We start from the raw sequence: 22227 nt of genomic DNA, 5'->3' as shown, positions 1-22227 counted from the left end.
TATGTGTTTAGGTTCAAAGTGTGAAACAAATGCTAGATGATTATTTAAGTTCCTAAGAGATGCTCTAGTCCTAACAGGTTGAGATGGATCATCTAAAATTAATTCCTTAGGATGCCCATGAGCATACCTCCAAGCCTTAATCAGCCCATGATCCACAATTGCCTCTTGGCTTGTTGATGCATTTCCAATTAGTTTTTGTTCATCTTCTTGTAATGTCATCTCATCAATCTTTTCTTCAAGAATTTCTGCATCATCATCAGGAACAACTCTCTTGCTAGAAGAGATATCACTAGTATCATCAAAAATAACATGTATAGACTCTTCAATAACAAGATTTCTTTTGTTAAATACTCTATATGCTTTACTTGATGTAGAATATCCCAAAAAGATACCTTCATCAGATTTAGAATCAAATTTACCTAAGTTATCCTTCTCATTATTATGAATGAAACACCTACATCCAAAAACATGAAAATAGTTTACTTTGGGCTTTCTATTTTTCCAAAGTTCATAAGGTGTTTTCTTTATAATGGGTTTCAATAAAACTCTATTTAATATATGATATGATGTATTAATGGCTTCTCCCCAAAAATACTTAGGGAGGTTACTTTCACATAGCATGGTTCTAGCCATTTTCTCTAGGGTTCTATTTTTCCTTTCTACAACTCCATTTTGTTGTGGTGTCCTAGGTGCAGAAAAATTATGAGTTATCCCCTTTTTACTACAAAATTCATCAAATAGATGATTTTCAAATTCCGTTCCATGGTCACTTCTAATAGCTATGACTGAAGCATCTCTAGCATTAGTTACTTCCTTATGAAATTTCTTAAATACTGAAAATGCTTGATCTTTATGAGCTAAAAACATGACCCAAGTATATCTAGAAAAATCATCTACAATAACAAGACTATATTTGTTTCCACCTAGACTTGTGGTTCTAGTTAGTCCAAATAGATCCATGTGTAGTAGTTCAAGAGGTCTAGAGGTAGAGACACAATTTATGGATTTAAAGGAGTTCCTTGATTGTTTGCCATATTGACAAGCTTCACAGATTTTATTTTTCTCAAATTTTAGTTTTGGCAAACCTATTACAGAATCTCTTTTAACTAACTTAGATATTGTATCCATACTTGCATGTCCTAATTTACGGTGCCATAACCAACTTGCATCATTCTCCTTAGTATCACTAGCAACTAAGCAAGGACTATTTTTAGCAAGATCATCTAGATCTACTACATAGACATTTCCACGTCTTATTCCTTTGAATACTAAGCTATTATCAATTGAGTTGGTTATGATGCATAAGGATTGTTTAAACAAAACATCAAAACTCTTATCACATAATTGACTTATGCTAAGTAAGTTATGTTTAAGACCATCTACTAATCGTACATTATCAACAAAGGTTGAGGAGGTGATTTGTATTTTACCTATACCAACGATGTGACCTTGGTTATTGTTTCCAAATGTCACTGCACCTCCCTTCTTAGGCTCAAGGGTGAAGAATTGGTCTTTGTCACCCGTCATGTGTCTTAAGCAGCCACTATCCAAGTACCAACAGTTTTTGTCGACCTTGGCTGCAAGACACTCCTACACAAGGAAATCATACAATTTTAGGTACCCAAGTTTTCTTGGGTCCTTCATGGTTAGTAATGTTGGTTCCTTTTGGAACCCAAACCCTTTTAATTTTTTCTTTAGCTTTTCCTTTTCTATGATCACACACATTAGCTTTATGTCCTATTGTTCCACAGCAAAAACAGGTTATTTTCTTAGTTTTGCTTTTCCCTGCTTTTACAAAGAAATTACTAAGGAGCTTTTGCTTATTTTTAGGTTTATACCCTAAACCAGCTCTATTGAACACAGCTCGTTGACTATTAAGTATCATTTCCAATTTTTCAGAACTATATGTAAACTTTTCTACAAAAAGTTTGTACTTTTCAAGTTCTAGTGCCAACTTTTGTTTTTCTGTTTTTAGTGCATTTAAGTCTTTTGTGAAATTATCTCTAATAGTTTGTTTATCCTTTTTAAGTTCAGAAATTTTCTTGGTTAGTTTTTCGTTATCTTTAATTAAGGTATTAGTTTTTTGAATTAACATTTGCTTGCTTGTTTTAAGTTCTAAATTTTCTTTAATGATAAAATCCTTATCCTTAACTAATTTATCGTATTTATGGAGGTGAGATTGATTGGTTAGTTTTAGCTCTTTATTCTTAAGATTTATTGTCTTATATTCATCCATTAATTCATTAAACGCATCATACAATTCATCAAAGGTAAAATCTAAATGCGTTTCAGATGTTACCTCATTTTCGTTTGCCATAAAACATAGGTTGGCCTTTTCTTCTTGTTCCTCATCCGATGATGATGATGATGAATCGGAGTCTGATAGGGTGGAGACGAGGACTTTCTTTTTCTTGTACTTGCTGGCCTTCTTGAGCAAAGGACAGTCCGCTCTTAAGTGTCCCGGCTTCTTACATTCGTAGCATCCGATTCCCTTATTTTTCCTTTTCTAACCTTTATCCTTGTAATAGGAACTTGAGGGACCTCTCCTTTGATGAAAGGACTTCTTTCGGTTGATGAATTTTCTGAACTTATGCACGAGAAGAGCCTCATCATCATCTCCCTCATGATCTTCTTCTTCACTGCTGCTACTGCAAGATAAATCCTTGTTAGAAGAAGTAGATTTGAGAGCTATTACCTTTTTCTTATGAGAGGATTCTTCTTCGCTGTGTTGTTTCATTGTGAGCTTGTGCGTCATTAGGGATCCAAGAAGCTCCTCAAGTGGAAGCTTGTTCAAGTCCTTGGCTTCTTGGATTGCCGTCACCTTGGCCTCCCATGACCTTGGCAAACAACGAAGAATCTTTCTGACAAGGTCACTGTTAGTATAATTTTTGCCAAGGCTTTTTAGGCCATTGACAATGTCAGTAAATCTAGTAAACATGCAAGTGATAGTTTCATTGGAATCCATCTTAAATAATTCATACTTATGAACTAATATATTTATTTTAGATTCTTTTACTTGATTTGTGCCCTCGTGGGTCACTTCAAGTCTATCCCAAATCTCTTTTGCAGAATTGCAAGTAGAGACTCTATTGAATTCATTTCGGTCTAAAGCACAATAAAGCACATTCATTGCTTTGGCATTTAGTTGTGCCTTCCTTATATCATTGTCATTCCAATCCTTTTCAAGTTTGGGTATAGTAACACCCTCTACAAAAATTGATGGGATGTATGGTCCATTAAGTATGGTGGTCCACATCTCATAGTCTTGTGCTTGGATAAATATTCTCATCCTAGCCTTCCAATATGAGTAGTCGGATCCATTGAAGAATGGTGGTCTATGGGTGGACTGGCCCTCAATATGAGAAGATCCAAATGGGGTTGTCATTTTGATCTTTTACTCTTTTGGTAAAAGAGTTCCGGCTCTGATACCACTTGTTGCCCAGATAGACAACCCAAGAGGGGGGGGTGAATTGGGTTTTAAAATAATTATTGCAATTAAAAGACTTTGTGAGTAACTAATTAAAACTTTTGCGAGTGGATTAATTAGTTGCTATATGCAGTGGATGAAGGGAAAGGAAGAGACAATGAAACAATCACAAACACAAGCAATTTTATAGTGGTTCGGAGCTAACCCTTGCTCCTACGTCCACTCCCCAAGCCTCACTTGGGAGTTCACTATAATCCCTCGGATTATAGCCGGTTGTTTTACAAGTTCACAACCCAACTTGTTGTTTTACGAGATCACAACGAACTCGGTCGGTTTTCACAGGCTCACCGACTAGAACCACCCGATTATTTTTCCGGGATCACAATCAAACCCTTACACCGTTGGTTTTAACCTTGGCTCACCAACAAACCTTAACACCCTTGATTCAATCCCCTGATTGAATCAAGTAAGTAACAAATAGTTTGATACAAACAAAAAGGAAGCTTCTCAAAAGCGTATTTAAACAATTTAAGCAAGGAAGAGTAAGAAGCCCTCAAACTGATTTTGGAGATGGAGGAAGGGGCTTTTCAAACTCTTTGACTCCTCTTCAATTTGATGTAGACTTGCTGTCAGGAGGAGAGCCTTGAATGTGAGGAAGATAGTTGGAGAGTCGACTTCAATGCACTTCTTCCTTCTTTTTCGTGTAATCACTCTAGAGAGCTTTTGGTTGGTGGAAATCCCTTTAGCTTTGAATGGAGTCTCTCTTTCTTACTCTATTACTGTTCACTCAGGCTATTTAAGCCATTCCCAAAGAAAAATAGCCGTTAGACACAGATTCAAGGCCGTTCTGCACATTCTGCAACTCCTGACAAAATGCCCGTTGGGATCGGAGTCGACTCGCTCGATCAAGAGTCGACTTGAGTGTTGCTGGAGTCGACTCATGCTTTACTGGAGACGACTCGCCCACTGTTCAAAATTTGAAATCGAGTGCCGTCCCGTTCTGGAGTCGACTCGGCTGAACCTGGAGTCGACTCGCCAATTGTCCGGAGATGACTTTCCCTTCTGGAGACGACTCGATCTTCAGGCTTCAAAACTCATCCTCTCGATTTTGCTTCCTTGAGTCGACTCGGATTTTCTTGGAGTCGACTCGGCTCTCAGAGCCTGAAAGACAGGTCTTCTGTCTTTGGAGTTGAACTGCCTTGGAGTCGACTCGGACTTTGCGGGAGTCGACTCGGCTCTCAGACATCGAAGTTGGCTCTCTGACTTTTAGCCTTGCATTTCTCTGGGAGTCGACTCTTGCTTCCTTAGGAGTCGACCTGCCGACCGTCGGAGTCGACTCGAGTTCTTCGGGAGTCGACTCGGCTCTCAGAGTCCAATATGGCTTTTCTGTCTTTCTGTCTGTTACTCCAAGGAGTCGACTCGTACTATGCTGGAGTCGACTCGGCAAGCATCAGAGTCGACTCGAATTCTTCAGGAGTCGACTCGTTGACAGGTTCTGAGATGAATCTTTCTGTCCGGCTGTCTGTTCTCAGTCGGAGTCGACTCGTAATGTGCAGGAGTCGACTCGAGCTTGTGCCAGAGCTTCTGATACGCTTGGAGTCGACTCGTAATCTTCCGGAGTCGACTCGAGATTCAGACTTTGGTTCAAATTGAATTCCTTACTTATCCAAAGTGTATTGAACCAAAGCTAGAGACACTTGAACATAAATTTACAAATATTTGACTGAAATACTAGATTGAATTCATTAGTATAACATAAGATATACTCAAATGCTTTGAGCTCATCAAAATCAAATAGGGTTATAATCAATCACTCCACATATATGATTGCCCTAACTTGTAGTTAAGAACAATCAGATCATACACGCATCTAAATCATTGAAAGCATCATATTTACAAATCCATCGGTAGATTCTAACCCTAAACATCTCTTCCCATAAAATATTCCTACTATTGCATTCATCTTACTTTTAGCTCTCATTAATCGATAACTTAAAATTCTTTTTACTCTAGCTTATGCCCTTTGAATTAATTTAGTTAAATCAATTTAGCAAATTCTTCTTCGTGATTTATTTTTAAAAGAAAAATAACTTATTCGTCAATCCCTGTGGACCGACATCCGTAATCACTATCCTATAGCGTACGTGCTATTGCGTGGTTCATTTTCAAAATTGAAAGAACCGATCAATTTTTGGCGCCGTTGCCGGGGATTGCTAGCATAGTTATTTTTTCTATCATTAAAAAAATTAATTAATTAAAAAAAACTTTCAAAAATATATATATATATCTAAAATAAAATAAAAAAATTATTATTTTCTATTATTGTTACTTTTCTTATCTCTAAAAACTTTCAAAAATTGATCGGTTCTTTCAATTTTGAAAATAAACCACGCAATAGCACGTACCCTATAGGATAGTGATTACGGGTGTCGGTCCACAGGGATTGACGAATAAGTTATTTTTCTTTTAAAAATAAATCACGAAGAAGAATTTGCTAACTTGATTTAACTAAATTAATTCAAAGGGCATAAGCTAGAGTAAAAAGAATTTTAAGTTATCGATTAATGAGAGCTAAAAGTAAGATGAATGCAATAGTAGGAATATTTTATGGGAAGAGATGTTTAGGGTTAGAATCCACCGATGGATTTGTAAATATGATGCTTTCAATGATTTAGATGCGTGTATGATCTGATTGCTCTTAACTACAAGTTAGGGCAATCATACAAAAAGTTGAAATCTAACCCATAGTATGAGTCATCTAAGCCTGGTACAAACCATCTTCTCTAAGGATAGGCATGGTCTGTCCTATTTAGCATGATTCATCTGATGATTAATTTCTCAAAGATAAATCTGGTAGTTGCATAACAATCTCCTCCAAACCACAGGTATTGAATTCGATTTCGATAAACTATATCAATTCATGTAGAGGCTTTCTACAAGATAAACATCTTACACAAATTAAATAAGACATTTCAAGATCATAATTTTATTAAATATGCAACTGTCTTATAATGCTAAAAATCAAAGAAATGCAACATAAATACTCATCCATGGCTTCATCAAACCCCTAAACCGAGGTTTAGCTGCTCATGGTGGCCGGAAGTCCTCCCATCTTCATAAAAAAATTACTCTTCACTCCCTTCCGCTCCCAGCCTCTCTCTCTTCTCTCTTTTTTTTTTATTTCTTCTTCTCCCGAACAGAGCCTCCTCTGTTCTTCAAACCGTCGCCTCTCCCCCCCTTTTTCTCTCTTCTTCATCTTCCTCTTATAGATCACCGAAGAGCAGCGATGGATCCCGAGAGAGGAGGAGGGCGTGATGCTGGGAGAATGGCTGGATCTCGGGCGAAGATGGGGATGGAGCTTGAAACGGGTGCCGATCTGGAAGGAGCTAGGTTACCGGCTCGTTGAATGCAGTCGGCTGGGATCGCGGTGAAGGCTGAATCACAGGGATTGGAGCTGGGAATCGATGGGATCTCTTCTTGGAACGAATCCGGGTGAAGCTCGGGATGGCTGGAATGCTTGGAGGAAATGGCTGATTTCCGACTACTGGGAGGTGAACGGGCGGCGGATGGCACGCAGTTGATGCGGCTGGCACGGAGCTGATGCGGTGGTGCTGGATCTCGACTGAAGACGCGGGATCGACGGGAGGAGCTGGACGAGCCGATCACGGACGGCTGGGCAGATGATGATCGTGGAGAAGTCTGAATCACAGAGATTTGATGGCGGAGGAGCTGGGACGCGATGCTGTCTCGGATGCTCGGAATGGCAGCCGTGCGGAGGCGCTGGTCACGGCGTGGAGCTGGAAATCCGGAAGAGGAGATGGCATGAACACGGTGGGCACGCGGTTGGAAAGGGCAGGGGGCGCTCTGTGAGACGGGATCACGGGAAGGATAGATAGCGGGAGGAAGGAGATATACAGTGAAACAGTTTTATTTTTTTTATTTTTTTATTATATTATTTCTTATTATTTTTTTTGTAACACTGTTCATATGAACAGTGAATCCAGTGATTCTTTCCGAAATTATTTTTATTTATTTTATTATATTCATTATTTTCTTTTTTTTGTTTTAAATTTATAAATTTTTATATGAAGGCTGGTAAGGAATTGGTTGGGAATTAACTTTGGGTTTAAGGTGGGTCATGATCGTTGATTTGCTTGAACTTACTCTCGAGCCCAATGTCGTTTAAATTTAATTCTTGCTAAACAGCTTCAGACCGAACTCAACAAGGCTAAAAGCAGGACCGTGACTTAATAAAAAGGGTTAATCAAACCTTTTTCCTCATACAAGAATAATCATCTAATCAGGACCAAAACCTATTTAATCATAACCTTAGCTTGATTACAACTCCATCAGGTTACTAAACCGGGTCAACAGAATCTCCTCCTTATATGTTTTCATGAAAAATTACAACCAGGAGAGAGACAAGTTCAGAGTCTGTTTTGAGAAAAGAATTATTTACCTCTTACCATATTTTAAATTTATTTCAATGTTTATTCAATTTCATGGTAAAGTATGTATTTATCAGTTTAAAAACATTGATAAGTGCTATGAAAAGATAACTAAATTATAAATTATTCAGCACTTATCACACCCTCAAACCTATGTTTTGCTAGTCCTCGAGCAAAATAAAACTAGAAAAGAAGAATTCTAACTCACTTTCGCAGGCATCGCGGTTACATTTACCATATGTAACAAGGCTTTAAACCCCTAGGTTATCCTAGTGGACGAGTTATAGTCTCGTGAGGGTTTTCAGTGAAGATACCCACAAACTTCAATAAATCATTTATTATTATTGTTATTATTAATTTCTTTTTTTTTTTTAGATCGATTGATCTATGAAGTGAAAATCAAATTCCAAGTGCATACTAGTAAAGAATTTCAAAAACTCTTTTTTTTATTATTATTAAAATCTAATTTAAGATACATAAATGATAAGAATTTCAGAACATACACGGTTTTATTTACTAGGTCAGCCCAAATCCTAGGTCAAAATGTAATTCAAGTTGAGGTCATTAAGTTTCCGTTAGGGAGTTGTAAGACTTATTTATACTGGAGTGCTCTGTGAAATCTGGACCGTACACAAGCTAAGAGTTCGGATCTCCAAAATATTGCTAATACTAGTAGTTTCCAAGGATTGGTCAAAAGGACCTACTCACTGATTCAAAATCATCTTATCTGCAGGATTTCGAGAGTTGTGGATGTTTACTTTAGTACCTCACGGGCTTTATCTATAATATTCTAGTTTACTCGAATTTTTACAACGACGGCTTTCACACTATTGTCTTTTTCAAGGTCAATACACAGTTTTTTTTTATAAAAGATATATAAATTGTGCACTTTTACTCTCGTGGTGATTTCTCCGTGTAAGTCAGTTGATAACTCTCACACCAGTTGGCATAAGGTGTCGGGCATCAAGACTCCCCTACGGACTTATGCTCGGAGTCCTCATCACAAGCCCACTTGACCTTTGACAATAGGTAGCCCTTTTCGATGTTCCTAACTAAATCCATTTTTATTGATGTTTTTTTTTTTGGATTAGATAAGTATGATTCATCAGGGTTCAAGGTTACTACTATACTATCAATATAATGTCGAGCCTAGACCTTAGAAGGGTCGGCCAGTGTGTAGTGAAATTCCAAAGTATTAATTAGCTTACAACTCCCTAAGAGAGGCTTAATAAAGTATTAATTAGCTTACAACTCCCTAAGAGAGGCTTTTTAGATTTTATATACCTTGTGTGTTTATCATTCTCGCATAAATGTATAGAAATTAGGTTTTTAAAAACAAAAACTTTTTTTAATTTATTATTATTATTATTATTTAAAAAAATGAAAATGAACACATTTTTTTCTAATTTTTTTTTTGTTTTTTTGGATGAAAATCAAGATGAATACCCCCAAACCTAAACCTAACATTGTCCTCAATGTTAAAAAAAAATCTAAGAGAATTGGGTTGCCTCCCAACAAGTGTTAAGTTTATTGTCTTCAGCTAGACACAGTGAGGTAGTTTTTACATCTCCTTTTATGAGTTCATCTATTTTGTCTATCATAAAACACTCAACTTTCCTCGCGGGTTGGTCGTCCGCATTGAACACATTTAATTTTACCTTCATGTTCCCAAATGATATATTCATTACCCCTGTTCTACAATTGATGCATGCATTGGCTGTTGCTAAAAAGGGCCGCCCAAGGATAACGGGGATTTGTTTCTTAGGATTAGGTTCATGTTCCATATCAAGGACAATGAAATCTACTGAAAAATAGAATTTGTCTACCTTGACAAGAACATCTTCAATTATCCCACGTGGTGTTTTTACAGATCGATCAGCCAATTGAAGGGATACCGAGGTTGGTTTTAACTCACCTAACCCAAGTTTCTCATAAACTGAATAAGGTAAAATGTTGACACTTGCCCCTAGATCTAAGAGTGCTCGATCAATGAAATTATTTCCTAAGACACAGGAGATGGTGGGAGCACCAGGATCTTTGAATTTCGGAGGGATGTTGTGTTGGAGAATAGAACTCACTTGCTCAGTTAGGAAGACCTTTTTAGGCACATGTGTCCTAGATTTTCGCTTTTGTGTGCAAAGGTTTTTGAGAAATTTGGCATAGGAGGGAACTTGTCTAATAGCATCAAGAAGCGGAAGGTTGATTTTCACTTGTTTGAAAACCTCCATCATTTCCTCTAGTGAAGTTTCCTTTTTGCCAAAGGAAGAGGGTGAATTAAGAGCTTCAGGAAATGGAGCCTTTGGGATGTGAGTTTTGGCAGAAGGTGGACTAGCTGAAGAAGAAGAAGAAGGTTTTAGATTTTTATTTGACACATTTCTATCCTCTTCTTCACCTTCCTTATTGTTGTCCTCCCCAATCTTATTGTCTACTACACCTCCACTCCTTAGGGTAGTCAAAGCATTGGCTTGTTCATGATGAATTGCATTTAATTGATTTTCTTGAGCCATGTATCGTCCCCTAGGATTACTTAGTGATTGGCTTGGAAGCTTCCCTTCCTCTCGCTTGTTCAGTGCATTAGCTAGTTGCCCCATTTGGGATTCTAGCTTGGCGATGGATTGCATGTGAGAGTGCACCAATTGTGTAATGGTTTCCAAATCTTGAAGGGCGTTCAACACTTTCTCCTCAAAGGCTGTGTTTCTTTGGGGTGGAGGAAGAGTGTGTTGAAATTGAGTCGAGGGACGGTAGGGATGAATATTTTGTGGGGTTTGAAAATTTTGGAAGTAGGGTTGGGCAGTATTCGAAGCTTGCTGCTTCCAAGAAAAGTTTGGATGATTCCGCCATCCCGGGTTATATGTATTGGAAAATGGGTCATTACCCGGTCTGGGCTGTGTTTGAGTAGCATTGATGTGTTCTTGCACGAGTTCGGGGAATTGGGGCGCTGAGGAGCACTCATGAATAGGGTGGGATGGGCTAGAACAGATAGTACACACTTGTGCTTGGGAAGAGTTAATGAAATGCCCACCTATCATCAGTTGGTCAATCTTATGGGACAATGCATCTACCTTGCTAGACAGGTCCATAGAATGACTTATTTCACAAATGGTCCCTTTTCTTTGAGAACTCGGGGGTGCTTGACGAGAACAGGAAGCATGGTGGAGGGAGTTTTCATTAAGATTTTCAAATAATTGCCATGCTTCATGCTCATTTTGAAGCATAAAAGTCCCCCCGCATGCAGCATCGATCATCTGACGGTTTCGTTCAGTCAATCCGTCATAGAAACATTGCACTAACTGCCATTTAGGTATTTGATGATGTGGGCATTTATGGATTAGGTCCCGAAATCTCTTCCAAGTTTCATGAAATTCTTCTCCCTCGGTTTGGGAGAAGCTTGTAATGGCACGTCTAAACTGGTTCGTTCTTCCTATGGGAAAGTATTTTTTAAGGAATTCTTGTTGCATTTGATCCCAAGAACGAATCAAGTTAGCTTCTAAAGAATTCAGCCATTGTTTGGCTCTATCTTTAAGGGAGAAGGGGAATAATCTAAGTTTCAGAGCATCATCAGTGAAGTTCTGAATCTTGACAGTGGTGCAAATCTCAAGGAATTCATCTAGGTGTTTATATGGGTCTTCATTGGTGAGCCCATAAAAAGATGGGAGCATTTGGATCACACTAGACTTTATTTCATATTGTACAGCTGCTACTTCAGGTAATCGAATGCAAGATGGAGAAGTATAAATGGTGGGAGTAAAGTACTCCCTCAGGAGTTTGGGTTGTTCTTCAGCCATCTCAGGAGGTAGGGATGATTCTAATGTTCTGATCTCAGCTCGAATATTCCTAAGGGTCCGTTCTATTTCAGGGTCAAAAGGTAATAGGTCACGTACTCTAGAACGACTCCCTTGCATACACTAGTACTTGATCAGTCAAGCATGCAAATAAAAAAAAATACATCAATCCTTGTATTTGCCCTAAAATCACTAGGCAGCTCCTAACTGGTTTGAAGAGGGCACCTAAGCCTCCAATCCGGTCTAATGAACTGAGTTGACTAGGTAAGCTCCCAGGTAAGTGGAGGGGTCACGATGCGTTCGCAAAGGTCCTACTTAAATCCACTTGCCTCGAACAGATGAATTGTCTCCCTTATAGGGACAAAGCTTGCCTAGACATCAACTAAGCCACAGAGCGAAATTGATGCAACTTTCGGTGATCTTCGTCCTATTGAGCTCGAATGTCCCTAGGAGCCAACGTCTAATTGATTTTAATTAAAGTGATACTATGTGAGATTGAGTCACCTAAGTTGGGCAAGAGTCCGGTGATGAAATCCGGCTCTTATCTTGTTGGGGTGATTGCCCTTACTAAGTGCAGATTAATTGGTGAATGTGTATCAGGCATGCATTCACAATTTTGCTGAAATTAAAATTAAACAATCACCACAAAATTTCAAGCTAATAATTAATTTAAATAAGAAAGGTTTAGAGGTTACCAAAGGAAATATCCCCAGCAATTTAATTTTTTTTTTTTTGGCAAACCTTTACGGCATTCCTTTTCCAGCTATTCTCCTTTTCATCATCCCCGATTATTCCTTTGATTCCTGATCAAATAAGACCAAAAGAAAAATTTTAAAAAAAAAGTAGAAGAGAAAAAAGGAGATAAGAAAAGTAACAATAATAGAAAATAATAATTTTTTTATTTTATTTTAGATATATATATATTTTTTTGAAAGTTTTTTTTAATTAATTAATTTTTTCTAATAATAGGAAAAATAACTATGCTAGCAATCCCCGGCAACGGCGCCAAAAATTGATCGGTTCTTTCAATTTTGAAAATAAACCACGCAATAGCACGTACCCTGTAGGATAGTGATTACGGGTGTCGGTCCACAGGGATTGACGAATAAGTTATTTTTCTTTTAAAAATAAATCACGAAGAAGAATTTGCTAACTTGATTTAACTAAATTAATTCAAAGGGCATAAACTAGAGTAAAAAGAATTTTAAGTTATCGATTAATGAGAGCTAAAAGTAAGATGAATGCAATAGTAGGAATATTTTATGGGAAGAGATGTTTAGGGTTAGAATCCACCGATGGATTTTTAAATATGATGCTTTCAATGATTTAGATGCGTGTATGATCTGATTGCTCTTAACTACAAGTTAGGGCAATCATACAAAAAGTTGAAATCTAACCCACAGTATGAGTCATCTAAGCCTGGTACAAACCATCTTCTCTAAGGATAGGCATGGTCTGTCCTATTTAGCATGATTCATCTGATGATTAATTTCTCAAAGATAAATCTGGTAGTTGCATAACAATCTCCTCCAAACCACAGGTATTGAATTCGATTTCGATAAACTATATCAATTCATGTAGAGGCTTTCTACAAGATAAACATCTTACACAAATTAAAGAAGACATTTCAAGATCATAATTTCATTAAATATGCAACTGTCTTATAATGCTAAAAATCAAAGAAATGCAACATAAATACTCATCCACGGCTTCATCAAACCCCTAAACCGAGGTTTAGCTGCTCATGGTGGCCGAAAGTCCTCCCATCTTCATAAAAAAATTACTCTTCACTCCCTTCCGCTCCCAGCCTCTCTCTCTTCTCTCTTTTTTTTTTTATTTCTTCTTCTCCCGAACAGAGCCTCCTCTGTTCTTCAAACCGTCGCCTCTTCCCCCCTTTTTCTCTCTTCTTCGTTTCCTGTTATAGATTGCCGAAGACCAGTGATGGATCCCGAGAGAGGAGGAGGGCGTGATGCTGGAAGAATGGCTGGATCTCGGGCGAAGATGGGGATGGAGCTTGAAACGGGTACCGATTCGGAAGGAGCTGGGTTACCGGGTCGTTGAATGCAGTCGGCTGGGATCGCGGTGAAGGCTGAATCACAGGGATTGGAGCTCGGAATCGATGGGATCTCTTCTTGGAACGAATCCGGGTGAAGCTCTGGATGGCTGGAATGCTTGGAGGAAATGGCTGATTTCCGACTGCTGGGAGGTGGAACGGGCGGCGGATGGCACGTGGTTGATGCGGCTGGCATGGAGCTGATGCGGTGGTGCTGGATCTCGGCTGAAGACGCGGGATCGACGGGAGGAGCTGGACGAGCCGATCACGGACGGCTGGGCAGACGATGATCGCGGAGAAGTCTGAATCACAGAGATTTGATGGCGGAGGAGCTGGGACGCGATGCTGTCTCGGATGCTTGGAATGGCAGCCGTGCGGAGGCGCTGGTCACAGCGTGGAGCTGGAAATCCGGAAGAGGTGATGGCATGAACACGGTGGGCACGCGGTTGGAAAGGGCAGGGGGCGCTCTGTGAGGCGGGATCACGGGAAGGATAGATAGTGGGAGGAAGGAGATAAACAGTGAAACAGTTTTATTTCTTTTATTTTTTTATTATATTATTTCTTATTATTTTTTTTGTAACACTGTTTATATGAACACTGTTCACATGAACAGTGAATCTAGTGATTATTCCCAAAATTATTTTTATTTATTTTATTATATTCATTATTTTCTTTTTTTTGTTTTAAATTTATAAATTTTTATATGAAGGCAGGTAAGGAATTGGTTGGGAATTAACTTTGGGTTTGAGGTGGGTCATGATCATTGATTTGCTTGAACTTACTCTCGAGCCCAATGTCATTTAAATTTAATTCTTGCTAAACAGCTTCAGACCGAACTCAACAAGGCTAAAAGCAGGACCGTGACTTAATAAAAAGGGTTAATCAAACCTTTTTCCTCATGCAAGAATAATCATCTAATCAGGACCAAAACCTATTTAATCATAGCCTTAGCTTGATTACAACTCCATCAGGTTACTAAACCGGGTCAACACAATCTCCTCCTTATATGTTTTCATGAAAGATTACAACCAGAAGAGAGACAAGTTCAGAGTCTGTTTTGAGAAAAGAATTATATACCTCTTACCATATTTTAAATTTATTTCAATATTTATTCAATTTCATGGTAAAGTATGTATTTATCAGTTTAAGAACATTGATAAGTGCTATGAAAAGATAACTAAATTATAAATTATTCAGCACTTATCAGATATGTATTCATTTTTGTACTTACTATAATGAATAGAGATTTTCCTTCAAAACTCTGTGCAATTTGACTTATTATCTCTTTATGTATTATGTGCTTTTTGATGTGATGACAAAAAGGGGGAGAAAAATGTAAAGGGATATAAACAAAAGAAACATTCTTAAGCAAAAATGTAATTTGTTCTTAGTGGATTCAATACCTCGAGGCTGATTATTTCTCTGTTGGGGCTCCTCAAGGAGTAATCTCCAGAATCTATTCAAAGGATATTCGGAGATTAGTTGAATCATATTAAAGAACAAATTGTCAGATTTTTTCCTCTCTAATCAAAAGAAATTTAATAAGAAAATCTGAAAAAAGTTCGAACAAAAGAGAATGCAAATATTGAGGGGGAGAATCAAAATTATAAGCAATTTAAATTGAAAGAATATAAGCCAAATAATTGAGTGTATGCTTTGAAGACTTATTTAATTCCAAATGAAAAGGGGAGCCTTAATTTCAAAGTTTACTGACTCATACCTTTCAATTTTGGATACACTAAATGACTAGACATTTGAATTTATTTTGAAACTTTACTACAAGTCAATTCATATCTGAGCAATTCACTTTACAAATACTCAATGTTTTGTCATCATCAAAAAGGGGGAGATTGTGGAGTGATTGATTAAATCTCTATTTGATTTTGATGAGCTCAAAGCATTTGAGTATATCTTATGTTATACTAATGAATTCAATCTAGTATTTCAGGCATATATTTGTATATTTTCAATTAAGTGCCTCAAGCTTTGGTTCAAAATAAGTTGGACAAGTATTGAACCTGAGGATGATAGTGGTATTTTGATGATTAATACAATGATTAAGAGTATGTTACAAGTTAATTCGATACATCATTAATAAGTCTGTCACTCTCGATACATTAGTATAATGAGATTAAGATGTATTTCAATGATTATTAATGAGATAAAATTTGTGATAGGAAAGGGATAGTGAATTCTAAATTCTAATTCGGAACAGTTTCAAGTGAAACATACTCTTAAGTGGACAATAGTAATTTTCATTGTTTGGAGTATGTAGTATTTGTTAGATGTATGCCCTAGAAGCCAATTTGGCTGACACATTGTTGATTCTAGGGACATAATTTTGTACTTGACTATTTATTATTGAATAAATAAAAGGCATCTTTTTCATTCATATTGTTTATGTGTCTATGAATCGTCCAAGAAATTAATAAGATGATGATACATATTCTCAAGAGTTGAGAATTTGAGCCATGTATCATTGGTGATTAATTTCTAAATGCTCCTGATCAAAGGATCATCACGAGGACGGTGATCGATCCGATCAGTGCACAGATCACTCTCCTTCTGGATGGACGAGACTTGAGTCCACAGTGTAGGGACACTGAAGTGATAGTGCAGGTGCTTGTTAGAGAACAAGGGTACTGAGCGTGACCAATACAAGAAGTCACTTGGATGTCTATCCACTCGTCAGTGACTTGCTTGATGTTGCAGTAGTGTGACTGGTCCTTTGACCTGCGGCGCTTCGGCTACTCACAGTGAGGTTATTGTAGTTTGACTGCACACATACATGGTCTCTAGCCATATGGGTCCATGCAGTGTAGATTGGCTGCAGTAAGTTCACTGTAGGAGTAGGGTATGCACCTATATGGAATCTATCGACCTTGATAGATAAGGAGAGATCCTATGTGATTTATAAGACTGAGTTCGTAAGACCTCGGCCGGGGCAGTATGCACAGTGGAGAAAGAGTTTTTCACTATCGAACTCGAGTCGAATAAATCTTGACATATGACAGACGATGGGGTTTGACGAGTTGTCCATGACCTCCGTCCTGTAGGGATTCACGATAGTAGGACTGTATCACATGTTTAACTGCACCTAGAGGTTCATCATTCCATTCTGCTGGGTAGCCACTACATGCTGCTAGGTGTCACTGGTGGATGGTGGGACTCATAGGGATTATCTTGATGATCGATAAACCCTAATGAGTTGAGTTGGAATCGTTCCAACCCATTGAAAGGAGTTTTCAATGATATAGTGATAGAGATCACAATATATCTCACTACCAGTCAGAATAGAACCTATGGGGTCACACACACTAGAAGTATTGACCGATCCGATGGTTGAAATCGTGATTAGGAATCACAAGAAATCAATTTGATTGATAAGAAGTTGAAGAAGAACAAAGAGAATTAATTAATTGGACTTGAAACAAGAATCCTACTTCGGGTAGGATACCTAGAGTTCTAATTGGATTAGGACTGGGATTCCTACTTGGAATAGGATTCCTCAATCCTAATGAGATTAGGATTTTTGAATTAAAATTGGATTCCTACTTGGAGTAGGATTCCTAGAAATCCTAATAAGATTAGGACTTCAGATTCAAATAGAGTCCTAATTAGATTAGGACTAAAATTAAATACATCCTAATTAGATTAGGATTCCTTAAGTCTAAATTAATTATTAATCTAATGAATCAACATGACTCCTAATTGGATTAGGATTGAAGAGTTCAATTGAGTCATGGTTCATTCAAATCCTAATTGGATTAGGACTAGCATAGATTGAACCCAATTTGGCTAATCCTAATTGGATTGGGATTAAACCATAAGAGAGGCACCCAATCCTCTTTGGAAGAGGATTAGGGCATCACAAGAAGGAGGGTTCACGCCCCTCCTCCTCTCCTTGTGTGCGGCATGAAGAGAAGGGCCGGCGCCCCCCTTCCCTCTTAGGCAATATGTCTAGGGCTCCTAGATTGTAGGAGCCCTAGATGGCTTTATAAGGAGGCATGAGGCCGGCGCCCTAGCTAAGAGCTCTCTTCCTCCTCTTGCTGCCGCCACCAGCCCCCTCCTCTCTTGGTTCAGCCGCAAGCAAAGGGAGAGCAAAGTCCAAGCGTTGGCGTCATCCTCTTCCTCCAATCCTTCTTCCAACGCAGGGAAAAGAAAGAAGGCTGCAGAAGCTGTGTTCTTCTTCCTTGAGTTCCTTCTTCTTCTTCCTCCTCTCAAGCACTTTCAAGAGTTGAAAGAAAGAGAAGAGATCAGCCATCAAAGGAGTCTTTGCAAGGGAGCTAGCACCCCGGGAAGACAAGAAAGCTTTGATCGGTTCTCTACTTCGTGTGGATACCCGTAGAGGCCGGACGTTTGAACGGCTTCAAACGAACCCTCTTCCAAAACCACGAATTCAGATTCGCGGTGATCATCTACCCGCGCAAGGTGAAGATTTGATCTTCCTATTAGTTCTAAAAGTTTTAATTTTTACCTAATTATGAAAGGTCTCGAAACAAGCGTTCATGCGATGAACGTCGAACCCGTGCATGCCGATTCCGCTGCCATCTGAAAATTTTTGAAATATCAGCGGCATGGGCGGGTTCCCAACAGTATTACCATGACATATATTCAAAATTGTTTAAAGGTTATTTCATTGATTATATGGATGAATATAACCTTAAGTTGCAGCAAAGTGTGGATTGAGTCGACCCCAAGATTGATTGAGTTGACCCCAAGATTGATTGAGTCGATCCCGGCACATCAAGAAACCATCTAGCACACTTCTGCAAAAATGGCACGGATGAACAGTACTTGGGTCGACCAAAGCAAAGGATGAGTCGACCCAATCCTCAAGAAAACAGTTCTCTGGAAATCCTGAGAGGGTCGACCCAAATGAAACTTGAGTCGACCCAAACTTGAGTCGACCCCAAGTTAACATGAGTCGACCCAAAGGCAATGACATTCAAAAATAGGTTCTCTGAAAACCCTGAGAGGGTCGACCCAAGTGGAAGTTGAGTCGACCCAACTGAACCTTGAGTCGACCCAAAAAGTGTTGAGTCGACCCAAGTGAAGGAAGGCTGAAATACAAGGTTCTGTGGTTTCTGAGAGGGTCGACCCCAATGATGCTTGAGTCGACCCAAGTGAAAGTTGGGTTGACCCCAGTAAAAGTTGAGTCGACCCAAGTACGGGCAGAAGCATAACGGCTAGTTCTGCAGAAGTACTTTCAGACCTCCCAACAGTGAGTAACGGCTAGTTTTTGAATTCTAACCATTGGGGCTTGTCCAATGGATGAAGGAAACTATTTAAAGTGACACTATTCATCAAAGGAAACATCCTTTTGCAAAATATCAAAGCTTACACAAGAAAGACAAGTGCCCTAATCTTCTTCATCCAAGTGCTTCATTCAAAAGTCAAAAGAAAGTGGTTGAGCAGATTCCAAGAGATATTAAGAGCTCCATCCACCCTTGAAGAGTGAAGCATTCTTGACAAAGAAGAGAGAAGTCTCATCAAGCGATAACTATTCTCTAAACTCTTCTTTGTAGCTTATATATGTTATATTTGCTCATCTAGGAGCTTCAACTTTCTTCTTTCTTTTTATTAATCACCTTGTAAAGGTTTGTTGGTGAGCCCGCAAAACCAACGATGTAGGTTTATTGGTGAACCCGTAAAACTAATTGTGAAGGTTCGTTGGTGAGCCCGTAAAACCAACATAGGTTCTTGGTGATCCCGGAAAACTAAAGTGTAAAGGTTTTTAGATTGTGAGCCCGGAAAACAATCCAACTGTAATCCGCAGGATTATAGTGAATTCCCAAGGGGTCGCTTGGGGAGTGGACGTAGGTGCTTAGGAGAGCACCGAACCACTATACTTCTTGTGTGTTTGTATTGTGCATTGTTCTAATTTCACTCACTCATCAATTGACAGAAGTAAGATAGTAAAAATTAAGAGAAACCAAATCACCCCTCCCTCTTGACTTGTCACCTTGGGCAACAAGTGGTATCAGAGCAAGGTGCTCATATAGTATTTGTTAATCTCACAATCAAGAGACAAAGATCATGACAACCCAAGTGGGATATTCTATGAGTGAGGGGCAATCCACAAATAGACCTTCTCTATTTAATGGCACTAATTACACATACTGGAAAGTTAGGATGAGGATATTTATTCAAGCTCTAGACTATGAATTGTGGTATATTATAATTAGAGGACCTCACACACCCACAATTAGTATAGAGGGCACTATCATTCCCAAACCAGAAATGGATTGGAATGAGAATGATAAAAGACTAGCACAATTAAATGCTAAAGCAATAAATGTACTTTACTGCTCACTAGATGTAAGTGAGTTCAATAGAATATCTACATGCATCTCCGCAAAAGAAATTTGGGATAAACTTGAGGTCACACATGAAGGAATTAATCAAGTTAAGGAGTCAAAGATAAACATATTAGTACATAAGTATGAGTTGTTTAAAATGGAATCCACTGAGTCCATACTGAAATGTTTACTCGTTTTACGGAAATCATAAATGGGCTAAAGAGTCTAGGAAAGTCTTATACTAACTCTGAATTGGTGCGAAAAATTCTCAGGTCTCTACCAAGAGTTTGGAAGGCCAAGGTAACCGCAATTCAGGAAGCAAAGGACCTCAATACACTGCAATTGGAGGAACTTCTAGGATCACTCATGACCCATGAGTTGACCATGAGGCAAAATTCAGAAGATGAGGTCAAGAGAAGAAAGACCATTGCCCTAAAGTCTACCACTCCAAAACAAGAAACTGAATCGGAAGAATCTGATGATGATGATGAACTTGATGAAGAAGGAATGGCTATGGTTGGAAGAAAATTCAAAAAATTTATGAGAGGTAAGAAGAGATTTCATAAAAAGAAACCCTTCTTCAACGGTAGCTCAAGCAAAGAAAAGGGTAAGGACAAAGAGAAAGAAAAGGAAACACCAATTTGTTATGAGTGTAACAAGCCAGGGCATTTTAAGATAGATTGCCCGAAATTAAAGTGGATGGCAAGAAAACTTAAGAAGAAGAACTTCATGGCTGAATGGATTCCTCAATCCTAATGAGATTAGGATTTTTGAATTAAAATTGGATTCCTACTTGGAGTAGGATTCCTAGAAATCCTAATAGGATTAGGACTTCAGATTCAAATAGAGTCCTAATTAGATTAGGACTAAAATTAAATACATCCTAATTAGATTAGGATTCCTTAAGTCTAAATTAATTATTAATCTAATGAATCAACATGACTCCTAATTGGATTAGGATTGAAGAGTTCAATTGAGTCATGGTTCATTCAAATCCTAATTGGATTAGGACTAGCATAGATTGAACCCAATTTGGCTAATCCTAATTGGATTGGGATTAAACCATAAGAGAGGCACTCAATCCTCTTTGGAAGAGGATTAGGGCATCACAAGAAGGAGGGTTCACGCCCCTCCTCCTCTCCTTGTGTGCGGCATGAAGAGAAGGGCCGGCGCCCCCCTTCCCTCTTAGGCAATATGTCTAGGGCTCCTAGATTATAGGAGCCCTAGATGGCTTTATAAGGAGGCATGAGGCCGGCGCCCTAGCTAAGAGCTCTCTTCCTCCTCTTGCTGCCGCCACCAGCCCCCTCCTCTCTTGGTTCAGCCGCAAGCAAAGGGAGAGCAAAGTCCAAGCGTTGGCGTCATCCTCTTCCTCCAATCCTTCTTCCAACGCAGGGAAAAGAAAGAAGGCTGCAGAAGCTGTGTTCTTCTTCCTTGAGTTCCTTCTTCTTCTTCCTCCTCTCAAGCACTTTCAAGAGTTGAAAGAAAGAGAAGAGATCAGCCATCAAAGGAGTCTTTGCAAGGGAGCTAGCACCCCGGGAAGACAAGAAAGCTTTGATCGGTTCTCTACTTCGTGTGGATACCCGTAGAGGCCGGACGTTTGAACGGCTTCAAACGAACCCTCTTCCAAAACCACGAATTCAGATTCGCGGTGATCATCTACCCGCGCAAGGTGAAGATTTGATCTTCCTATTAGTTCTAAAAGTTTTAATTCTTACCTAATTACGAAAGGTCTCGAAACAAGCGTTCATGCGATGAACGTCGAACCCGTGCATGCCGATTCCGCTGCCATCTGAAAATTTTTGAAGTATCAGCGGCATGGGCGGGTTCCCAACAGTGGTATCAGAGCCTAGGCTTCGTAGATTAAGGTAAGAATTAAATATCTAAAGGCATATTAGATCTGAAAATTAAATGATCATGCATGATGAAAAATTCTGCATGCAGATTTTTTCAGGGGTGCTGATTTTTTACATGCTGATTTTTATGTGATAAAAAGATGATTCTAATTGCATTGTTAATGGGATTACAAATTTTAGAATCATGATTAGCATGATCAGCGACCTATGTCATGATATAATCAGTTAAGTTTCGGATCTGAAAATTATAATTGTAGCATACGGTGATGGTCATAGGATTCAACCCCTTTTGGTATCAAATGTAATGACCTGCGATGTGATCTGCGATGTCATGTAATTTTTCAGATGCTTGCATGCATCTT

General features: G+C 38.7%; 1 non-coding gene across 1 annotated transcript; it reads left to right on the top strand.

Moving 5' to 3' along the window:
• The first annotated feature begins 11178 nt into the window (after nt 1-11178).
• LOC120106629 lies at nt 11179-11284 on the top strand. The gene has a single exon (XR_005508729.1). It is a non-coding gene; the product is annotated as a small nucleolar RNA R71 (small nucleolar RNA).
• Nucleotides 11285-22227: the final 10943 nt, after the last annotated feature.

Source organism: Phoenix dactylifera, unplaced genomic scaffold (genome assembly GCF_009389715.1).
Source record: "Phoenix dactylifera cultivar Barhee BC4 unplaced genomic scaffold, palm_55x_up_171113_PBpolish2nd_filt_p 000585F, whole genome shotgun sequence".
Classification (NCBI taxonomy): Eukaryota; Viridiplantae; Streptophyta; class Magnoliopsida; order Arecales; family Arecaceae; genus Phoenix; species Phoenix dactylifera.
Note: the sequence above shows the minus strand (reverse complement) of the source record. Positions and strands in the feature narration are given on the sequence as shown.